General features: G+C 42.1%; 1 long non-coding RNA gene across 4 annotated transcripts in view; it reads left to right on the top strand.

Moving 5' to 3' along the window:
* The first annotated feature begins 2,141 nt into the window (after positions 1-2,141).
* LOC142830047 (uncharacterized) overlaps positions 2,142-10,994 on the top strand; it is an 81,060-nt gene continuing 72,207 nt past the window's right edge. Inside the window, exons 1-2 of one of the 4 annotated variants that reach the window (XR_012905069.1) lie at positions 2,142-2,322; positions 3,193-3,372. This is a non-coding gene — a long non-coding RNA (uncharacterized LOC142830047). The remainder of the gene's footprint in view (positions 2,323-3,192; positions 3,373-10,994) is intronic. The other 3 variants (XR_012905070.1, XR_012905068.1, XR_012905067.1) reach the window with 3 other exon arrangements.

The raw sequence follows: 10,994 nt of genomic DNA, 5'->3' as shown, positions 1-10,994 counted from the left end.
TTCCTTTGTTTAATGATGTATTCCTCTCCTGGCTGGGATACAGTATAGTGCTATAGAAATATAACCAAGAAAGTACAACTTAAAGCATTTTGTAGTTCCATGGTTCTCTTATTGGTATCATATGGCATTGCTCGTTTAAACCAATGATAACCAAAACTGGTTGTGAGTGCAGTACAGTATATGTAATATTTGTAAATCAGTCTTGTACCAAATTCAACCCTTGCTCCAGCCACCACATTCAGTCTATTTACTAAGATAGCTGTTTTGTGGTGGCCCTTTATTACAGAACAAAATGCCATGAGTCCTAGAGCATGAATATTAGTAAATATTTCCACTATGGCATATAAATGGTAGGAATGCTTGAAAGATGTAGTGATTGTTCACACACAAATGGGAACTCATTTCTTCGGAGTAGCTTCCTTAATTATACTACCTGCTCCTTGATGTCCTTATTGTCAGGATACCTTCTTATGAGAACTTTTTCCCGGCCTTCCTTTGCAGGGCTGTCCCTTTAAATTTTGCAAAGAGACACACTAGCAGCCTTAAATAAGATACTTTGCCACATACAGCTCCCTTCCTGTCCCCCTGCTCCAGCTTCAGCATGGGCACAAAGATGAGTGTCAAGTCAAACATATAATTATCTAAAAAACAACAAATGGTCTGGTAGCACTTTATAGACTAACAAAACATGTAGATGGTATCATGAGCTTTAGTGGGCACAGCCCACTTCTTCAGATGATCTGTAGGTGTTGCACTTCACCGGGGAGAATGTGATAATGGCCACATTGAAAAATGTATCTTAAGAAATTATAAGGAAAAATGCACTTAAAGACATCCCGCCATACATGACAGCCTATTTCACATCATATAATATGAGGGGGGGAAAGTACTGAGCCTCATATCCTCAGCTGATGTAAATCAGTAAGACACCACCAATGTGAGTGGAGTTACATTTATTTACACGGAAAAACTTAAAATACAATTAATAGTCTAGCAGCACCTTAAAGACTAACAAAATATGTGGATGGTATCGTGAGTTTTTGTGGGCATGACCCACTTCTTCAGATGACTGAGCATTAAAAGCCCAGATCCAAGAATAAATAAGGAAAGGCGGAGAAAGGGGAAATGAAAAAAAGAAAAAATCCCTGCCTTCCCTTATTTATTCTTGGATCTGGACTTTTAATTAGTCATTAGAAGAAGTGGGTCGTGCCCACGAACACTCATGATACCATGTACATGTTTTGTTAGTCTTTAAGGTGCTGCTAGACTATTTGTTATTGTTTAAATTTTTCCAGTTATAGACTAACTTAGCTACCCCTTGAAGATTTATTTACATGTTACTCTTCTTTTAATATAGGCCTAAAATGGCTTAAAAACTCTATTATACTTAAAAACTCTATTATACTTTTGGGTATCTCATCAGAAGCCAGAGAAGTGTGTTGTAGTTTTAAAAAGTGGCCATACTGAAAGGATAAGGTCTTTAGGGGTGCTTTAAGGCAGCTTACACAATGGGACCTTGATTTTGATTAGAGCCTCTGGGCACTGTCACAATATGCACAATAATTAAATTAGCAAATGCCTTGCAACAAATTTGAGGAAGGAGATTTTAATCATCAAAGGCATATTTATACTACTCGAAGGAGACTCTTAATCTTCAGAAACTGCAGTCTGCTACCCTGCCGAGCATGTTTTTGGGCTATAAAGATGCTCTATCCACACTGTGAGGACTCCATTGTGTCCCACTTCATTGCAATTTTCCAATTACCTTTACTCTTTTTTTTTTTTTTTTGAGGAAAAAATGGGAGTTGCTATGTATTTTTCTGTAATTTGTTATGTACTATGTATCAGGAGGAGATCTTTAAAATATACCCTTCTGTTCTGATTTTTAAAGCATTAATACCAGCATGTCACAATTAATTAGGAACCCCGTGGAAATGCTTTCAATGGGTTAAAAGCAGAAACACTTTGGCTAATATATTCACTTCTTGCTTTCACACAGATGTTATTCTTACTCCTGCTCTTGAGGGACTCTTTTGGAGGCAGAAATAAGCTATAATCGTGTAGCCAAACCCTGAGAGGTTTGGAACAGCACCTGTAAATCCTAAGGGATGCATAGCACCTGGAGGCAGCTCTCTATCTAGTGTACATTGTCAGAGCTCCAGGAGAGCTCAGACATTTTACAGCAGCTGAGGAGCTGTTCGCCCTCTCCAGATCCCAAGAGATACAAAACACCTGCTCAGCATCCCATAGCATTTGGCCTTTTGTCAATTGACTGTTTATTTGTGGTTTACAACTTTGTGCTTCAGGCAAACTAAACTAAAGGTAAATTTCAATCTTTCTTTCTTCCTATATTTTATGGAATTGCCAAAAATATTTACTCTATGTAAAAATCCTTCCTCCCCTGGCATGATTATTACTGCACATATTTTGTGGCCTGCATTTTTTATGTGGTATCCAGTCGCTTTCAGGTATGCCAAGTCCCAGTTGCATGACAAGTTAACTTGCTTTTCCATAGTGAAATGCCAGTCAGACCTTTTATTGTTCCAATGCACTTTTAAAACACTCTTTTTGGAACAGCTGTCAGTAAGGCCGGGGAAAAATTGCCATGAATTTTGACAATTTATGCAATGGCAATATTAGCCCTGTGCTTCTGCAAAACAATCCTCTTTGTATGGAGAACATTAAACCTTTCCAAATGAACTAGAGCCTTTATTTCAACATAAATATATCTGCATGCTTTTTTCTTTATGGCTTTTGTTCCTTTACTATAATGCTCAATGTATCAGGCTATAAAATTACCACAACTAAGAACAATAATGATGAACAACAACAAACAGTCTTTTTAAAATATGTGCTCACAGTATTTTAAGTGTTTTACACACACACACACAAGTTACATCTGTGATTAACTTTAAGCTTGTGAAAAATGCCTTGTTTTTAATAAGACATGTGGTTAAAATTAAGCATATAAAGGATCAGGGCCCAAAAGTGTAAACTCCACTGGCAAAGCAAAAGGAAAGAAGTGTATTGCACTGCTGTGGAACTGCTTTTATAAAACAAAGCTGCAATGTTTTAGAGGAAAGATTCAGTTTTCAGATCTGCATAGCAGGTCTAAGGGGTTCATGAATATGGGGAAAATAGAATATTAAATCTGGTTGTGTTTAAAAATATTTCTGCCTCATTTCTTGTTAGTACTGATTCATTGTCCTCCATGGGCTTTGGGAGAATTTTCATCCCCTACAAAGGCTTAGGATCAAGTCCTGTGTCCAGAACTGTGATTCTTAGAAAAAAAAAAATCAGTGTGACAATGAGGACAGCACATGATACACAGAGGACCTCAGTGCACAACTTGAACTATTATGATTGTGAGAAGTAAGTACATTTCTTTTAATTTGGATGACAAGCTCTAATACATATATTATCTATTTCTGTTTTGAAAGTACCTGCCACAATCTAACAACAAAAACTTCCTATTAATAATAGGAAATGCATTTCCTGGATGACAATGCATTTCTAACATGGCCTGAAAGACAATGGGGAAAATGGTGTTCTCCGATCCTAATGACAGACCTTGACCCTGATATTCAGCTTGTCTTATTTATGCAGAGCTCTTACTAATGCTGGGCAGTTATTATTTTGGGGAAGGGTCAGGAAGGATGGCACAGCTCCCTGATTAACAGAAGCCAGCTAGCTGCTTCACATAGGAACTGTTTCTACCTGCCTTTCTGTGCAAGGGCCAGGTTGTTGCTGGAGAATAGGAAATAGATTTGAATAATGAATATCTTTGCAAAACTTAGGCCAGAAAAAAAGGGCCTGACCTTTTGGCAACAAGGATAAAAAATGGAAACAATGATAAATGCAAAGTGCCTCTTTATTATGCCTTTCACTGCCCCATCTTTTCAGGATGAGATAGCAAAACATTTGTCACTCCTGCCTCCAAATCCAGCCCTGAACCCAGGTTGATCAGTCCATTGCACCAACCAACTCTCCAACCACGTTCTTATATTGCATTTGACTAGTTTTTTGTTTTTTAAGTTTAATGTCATTATAGCAAAAATGAGAACAGAAGAGATATGACAGTGATTCAAGCTAGTTTGTTTGCGTTGTTGAGGGCGGAAGAAAATGACAATTTGATTTCCACTAGACTGAGGATGTTTCTTTGGTGCTGGCACTTTGAAAATAGACTGCTATTTCTATTTCGAGTCTGACACTAAAGGTGAAAAGCTAATGCTGTTATGAGAGAGGAAGAGCTCACTGAGACCCTACATAAATTGAGTCATGGGGGAGCTGTGCTGTGCATCTCGCTGCATAATAATGCCGCTATTAACCATTCACATCTGGCACTTGCGCTGTGTGACAGACACGCAGATCTGCTAATCCCATGTAAGGCTGCAGGGGTGGGGGTGTTTTGGCACACAGGAAAGTCAATATAATCCATAAATATGGGAATTCAGCAACCCATGACTGCCATGTGCAAATAGTAATTCTTAAATGGATCCTCCCCTGCAGTTGGCTTTTAAGTCAGATCCTGTGAATCTTGCCCTCATCCACATAAAGCTCTGGTTGATTTTGATGGCCTCCCACATTTATACCCCTACATCTACTAGCCTCTGACTATGCATAAATCTAATGATTTCTACATGGAAAACAAAACATGTCATTTGATACCTTGGTCTGGATTATGCTCGCCCATGCCCATGGGGGGGAGGACGCATAAGAGGCCAAGAAACCTTTACATCTCCCATGCAAAGACAAAGCTCAGCTGTGGCTCCTGTGCTTTGTGAGGAGCATACAGGTCACTCTGGGAGGGAACTTGAGTGAGAGAGCCATTTTCAAAGGGGGCAGGTTAGAGACAGGGGGATTTGGTCCTGCTCTCCCTTTGAAAGTCCAGCAAAGTGGATGGACTGCAAAATGGGAGCATGCAACATCATCCTGAGAGAAAGCCCAGCACGTGCTTTTTCTCCTGAGCAGCAGAATGGTGCAGACCACAGTTCTCTCTGGAATGTTGTGACTCCGTACTATTGGTAATATTGTCTTGTCCCTAAGGATATATCTGTGTGCAGCTGGGAACAAACTCATGTTAGTGGGGCTCAAATGAGTGACTAAAAACAGCATGTTATTGCTTAGGCTGGAGCTCAGTTGCTCAGGCCTTGGGGATTGGCTATACTTCAGAGTCTAAGCTTCTGCCCAAGCTACAATATCCACGTTGCTATTTTTAAGACTCAAGTTCAAGGCCTGTTAACAGAAGTCTGACTAGCAGGGTAGGAGACTTGTTCCCAGATGCATATAGGCTACGTCTAGACTGGCATGATTTTCCGGAAATGCTTTTAACGGAAAAGTTTTCAGTTAAAAGCATTTTCAGAACAGAGCATCTAGATTGGCACGGATGCTTTTCCGCAAAAGCACTTTTTGCGGAAAAGCGTCCGTGCCAATCTAGATGCGCTTTTCCGCAAAAAAGCCTCAATCGCCATTTTCGTGATTGGGGCTTTTTTTGCGGAAAACAAATCTGAGTTGTCTACACTGGCCCTTTTGCGCAAAAGTTTTGTGCAAAAGGACTTTTGCCCGAATGGGAGCAGCATAGTATTTCCACAAAAACACTGACAATCTTACATGAGATCGTCAGTGCTTTTGCGGAAATTCAAGCGGCCAGTGTAGACAGCTGGCAAGTTTTTCTGAAAAAGCAGCTGATTTTCCGGAAAAACTGCCCAGTCTAGACACAGCCATAGTGAGGGGATGTCCCCTCTCTCTGGTTGGGAGGAGACTGATGAGCTTTTCTGGGTCTGTTCAGCACTAATGAGGTGCACCAGTATGGCTTGTTTTATCTGAAGGGAAGGAGTGGGGAGCAGGAGGAGGGCTGCTCCATCTCAGAACTTGCTGATGATAAAGATGGGTTGGCTGAAAGGGAGACAGTTGCGGGCCTCATGCTCACAAAGCTGTATGGACAGCTGCAAAGCAGTATGCCCTAAGACAGGGATGGGCAAATACTGTCCCATATGCTGGATCCAGTTCTCCAATGTTAGCCCCTGGTGTGGGGGGCGGGGGTGCCACTATATTTACCTGTCCCTCTGCGATTGCAGCTCCCGTAGGCCACGGATCATCATTCCCAGCCAATGGGAGCTGCAGGTAGTGGTGTCCCAGTCCACACCACTTCCTCCAGCTCCCATTGGCTGGGAATGGCAATCCATGGCCAATGGGAGCTGGAATCACTTGTACCTGTGGAGGTACAGGTAAATTTAGCAGTGCGGCCCACCAGAGGCTAGCCTTGGTGAACCATTGCTGTTTTATTGCCCACCTCTGCCCTAAGACGAGGGGCTGGAGGTAGACCCCCTTCCCTGAAAGACAATAGACCCAAGGCCTAAGAGATGGATCCTGACGGGCTCTCTCAGGCAATCTACCTTTTCCTTTCTTTATTTTCAGTTGGATTCTCCTCTCGCATGAGGGAAGGTGGGGAGAAAGGATCTTCCTTTTGTTTGTTTTACTCAGAGCAGCCCTAATATGTTATAAATTGTGGGGAAGGACACTATAAACCATTGAAAGTAGTGCTAGGAGGAGACTCAAGGGAGCCTCTCCCCCTGCCCCAATCACATGCTCAAATTGGCCCTAACTCAGTGGTCATCAACCAGTAGACTGGGATCTAGTTGTAGACCTTGGAGCCTGTGACAGGTGATCCTGACTGGTTTGGCAAAGAGGATATCAAGCGCTGACACTTCAGCTGCCCCTCCCCACACTTCTGTTCATCTCCTGCCCTTTGCCTTGGAGCTGCCCCTCCCTCTGGAGAGACTCCAGCTTTCTGTGCAGGGCAGCGGACGGAGACGAGGGGTGCTGATGTCAAGGTGCTGATGTCAAGCACTCCCACAGAGCAGAGAGGGGGCACAACAGGTCTTGGGATGGAATCTGCTGGCTTCTTTAGGGAGTGCTCCAGGGCCAAAGCTGGGGTGAGTCTGCCATAGCTCTACTGCACCACCACCCAGGAGCCACCAGCTGGAGCCCACATCCTGAACTCCTACCCCAGTCCTGCACCCCGAGCACCCTGCATCCAAAAACCCTCCCAGAGCCTGCACCTAGAACCCCTCCTACATCCCAACTGACTGCCCCAAGCTCAGCTCAGAGCCCCTCTCGCACTCCAGATTCCTTAATCCAAGACGAGAGCCTGCACCCCAACCCTCTTCCCCAGCCTGATGAAAGTGAGTAAGGATGGGCAAGAAAGGGAAGATGGCTTGGACAGGGCCTCAGAAAAGGGGGAGGAAGGTGGTGGGGCAAGGGTATTTGAGGTAGATCTTGGATTGCACTTAAATTCAAAAAATGATCTTGTGCTTAATAAGGTTGGAGACCTCTGCCCTAACTGAACCCAGATGGAGAATGCACCTCTGCTTACCCAGAATTCATACACTTGCTTTCATAACTTTATAGAAAGGAGATTTTCTTGAGATGACCACAGCTGATTGAACCATTCAGAATGTACCAATGCTGAGTTAAAAAAAATCCAGTTATCTGTTTCTCTGTGTTTTCACTGTTATCTGTAGGGTACTTCTATAACTTTTGTTTAGCATTTAAAGTAAATCTACAAAAGTAAAAATGAGGTGGGAAATACTCTAGCACATGATTGCCTCTTAATATTAGTTACTAATTTATGTTCATCCCCCACCACATAGCCAGCATAGAGCAGGTCTTGTACATTACATGCTAAAAGCAAAAACATATTTTTCCACTGCTATTTTTGAAACAAATCCTGCAGCTTTGAGTAGCTGTCAGAATATTAATGTTTAAGAAACATTTTCTGTAAACTCAAGAAAAGTTACACATAACTAGAAAAGTCAATCTTCTAACTGGATGATGACTCATTTTAATAAAATACATTTAATAAAAAACTATAGCTCATTTCACTTTTTTGTATATATTTTTAATTTACTGTTTAACTTATAAAGCCCACCATAAAACACACAAGTCCATATTTATACAGGCATATCTGGAAATAGTATGAGTGGGTATATCTCTGCATGTGAATTATTTAAACTGGGCCTGTTACTGCTCCTACTAAAAGAAAAGGAAAGTGGATTAAGCTGGTAATGTGCACCAATGTTCCCTCTAATTTTTTCCATCCATGTGCAGAATAAAGTTTGTTTTGTGCACTGAGGCACGTGCAGATGTGCACCACCAATAAAAACATATGCTGCCAGCTGTGAGCAGCACTTGAACCTTTCCTGGGTGGCTGCCCAAGTGCACAGCTTACAGGAAACACTGATATGCACAGATATGTTTCCATGAGTAAATGCAGGGTTTTTGCAGATACCAGAGACATACATCCATTTTATATGGTTCACTCATTACTTGGGTGTTGAACAACATGGCCTGACATTTCCCTTTAATGGGGACAAGTGTGGCTGCTGGCACGTTATTTTCTTGTTGTTTTCTTAAATTTGACAATATTACATAAATAAATTCCCAGCTTTTTCATTAACTGTATAAATAAATACAGTTGCCTCATCCCAGATGTAGCCAATAACCCACTTTGTACCACTGAACTTCTACAAAGTGCCATTTGTTGTGGGTATTTTGCTATGCTATTGTTGGCCTTTTGTTTTCTGCCTACTGTACCTTTCAATCTCCAAGGCCTCTGCTGTGGATAAGGCAGAGAAGGTTAAGGCATATTGTGTACAGTTCTATGCATGCTGTCCAAACAAGTTCATGCTATGCACTTACTCCTTCTGTAGGTTTTGCTTTTTTCTAGTTAGTTGCTTTTATCAAAATTAAGTCATTTAGACCCAAAGTATGTGTTCTATTATTTGTATATAGAAAATAGTTGCTGCATTCAACATGTTGGATATAAGGCATGTTCAAGGGGACTGGAACAGATTTTATAATGGGGGTGCTCAGAGGCATTAAACCAAATTGTAAACACTGTATCTAAAGGAAATCACTTCAAGCTAAGGGCTGCTACAGCACCCACCACAGCCCAGTTCTAGCACTTATGGGCATGTTTCGCAGCATTGCAGCAGTTGGTGAATAAGATGCATAGGCCCCAAGGCCCTTCAACTACAGCTCCACGAACTGGAAATGTGTTTTCATTGGTGTTATCACCTCTCTTAAGGCCATTAGGATAAATGTTTCCCTTCCACCCTTTCAAGAAAAACAAACAAACAAAAAAATCTTGACTGCTTCTGTCCATAGAGGCACTATGGGTCCACTGTGTAGAGTTCCTGCTTTGAGCTGCTAAGCACTCTTCACCTCTAATAGAAATGAACATGCGAGCTGCAGATAGAGAGATGCTGAGTGCTCTATCCCAGTGTTTCTCAACCAGTGGTTGGAGTACCCTTAGGAGTACCCGAGAGAAGTCTGGGGGGGTACGTCAATGCAACTGAAATTTGGAGAAAACTGAATTTTTGTTTTAAGTTTTACAGCGCTTTATTATTTTTGTACTTTTTACACCTAAACATTTCATCACCTGCCCAACTATGATTAAGTTGTTTAAACAAATGTGTTGCAATGGTAGAAAAAAATTCTGTATGTCTGAAAACTGTAGGTACTGGGGGTACTTATATATTTTTTAAAAGGGGTACTTTATAAAAAAAAAAAGGTTGAGAAACACTGCTCTATCCTCTCATGGACTTCAGTGGGATTTGAGCAGCTCAGCAGGATTTTTGTGGGATCAAGACACAGGACTTCAGTACTTCATAAGATTTTATCATTTAGTTTGTTCTTTTTACAATTATAATATTTAGCTGAAAACTCCTCACTGGGTAATGATATTGAATATCACCAGACGTCATTAAATTTCCAAGATCTCTGCGCTGTGAATAAGGTAGAGAAGAATAAGGCATTTTGTGTACAGTTCTGTGCACACTGTCAGAAGGAGTGCATGCTATGCACTTGCTCCTCCTGTAGATTTTGCTCTTTTCTAGTTAGTTGCTTTTATCAAAATTAAGTCATTTAGACCCAAAGTATGTGTTCTATTCTTCATATATAGAAAATACAGCACTAAAAGCAAGATAATTGGTGCATTCAGCATGTTGGATATAAGGCATGTTCGGGGGGATGGAACAGCTTTTATAATGGGGGTGCTAGAGGCATTGAACCAAACTGTAAACACCATATATAAGGAATCTGCTTACTAGCTATATCCTAAGAGGTCTAGGTCCAGGAACAGAGCTGGGAGCCTACTGGAGACCTGGCAGCCCCGGTAGGAGCCTCGGTGGCAGGAACCTGGGGGAGGAGGGCTGCAGTGTCAGTTCCAGAGCCCTGGCAGTCCTGGAGCCCTGGCAGCCAGAGGGTTGCAACTCCCCAGTGACCCTTGAGCCCCAGTGGCCATAGAGCCATGGAACCCTAGCTGGGAGCACAGCAGCGGGGGGCAGGGGAATCCTATGGTTGGGAATGGAGCCCTGCTGGGTTTGCTGACGGACCCCAGGAAAGCCCAGAATCCATTAGCAGGAGGGTGGAATTGACCTCCTCTGGTCCAGCAAACTCCCTCATTCGGGACCACTCAGGTCCTGAGGGTACTGGACCAGGGAAGTCCAACTGTACAGCCAGTCCCTGAGTTGAGAACGGTCAACTCATGACCATTCGCAGTTATGACCAAAACTGTTATAAATGGTGGACCCTGAATTACCAACGTGATCCGCGCTTACGAACAGCGCGGTCGCATGTAACTCAATGGGGTCCAACTTATGAACAAACCGAGTTACGACCAATTGCTTGGTCCGTAACCGGTTCGTAAGTCAGAGAGAGGCTGTATTACAGATTATCTTGCTTGACCTGTTCAAGTGAATGTACAAGCGGTTAACTGCTGAGGCAACACATATTGTTATCTGTGGGGGACTTCTGTTTTATGTTCTGAACATATTCTTCCTCATTTTTGACTCAGAAACTTTTATTAAGTGTAGCTGCTGCCTACTAGCTATATCCACACAAGCGAACAGACATTAAACTGTGCCAAAACATTACACGCTGTCCTGTTCTTCATGGCAGAGATGTGTGTATTCTAAACTAAACAGGGATTC

This window comes from Pelodiscus sinensis, chromosome 6 (assembly GCF_049634645.1).
Source record: "Pelodiscus sinensis isolate JC-2024 chromosome 6, ASM4963464v1, whole genome shotgun sequence".
Taxonomy (NCBI): domain Eukaryota; kingdom Metazoa; phylum Chordata; order Testudines; family Trionychidae; genus Pelodiscus; species Pelodiscus sinensis.
The sequence above is the reverse complement of the archived record's forward strand: the minus strand, read 5'-3'. Positions and strand labels throughout refer to the sequence as shown.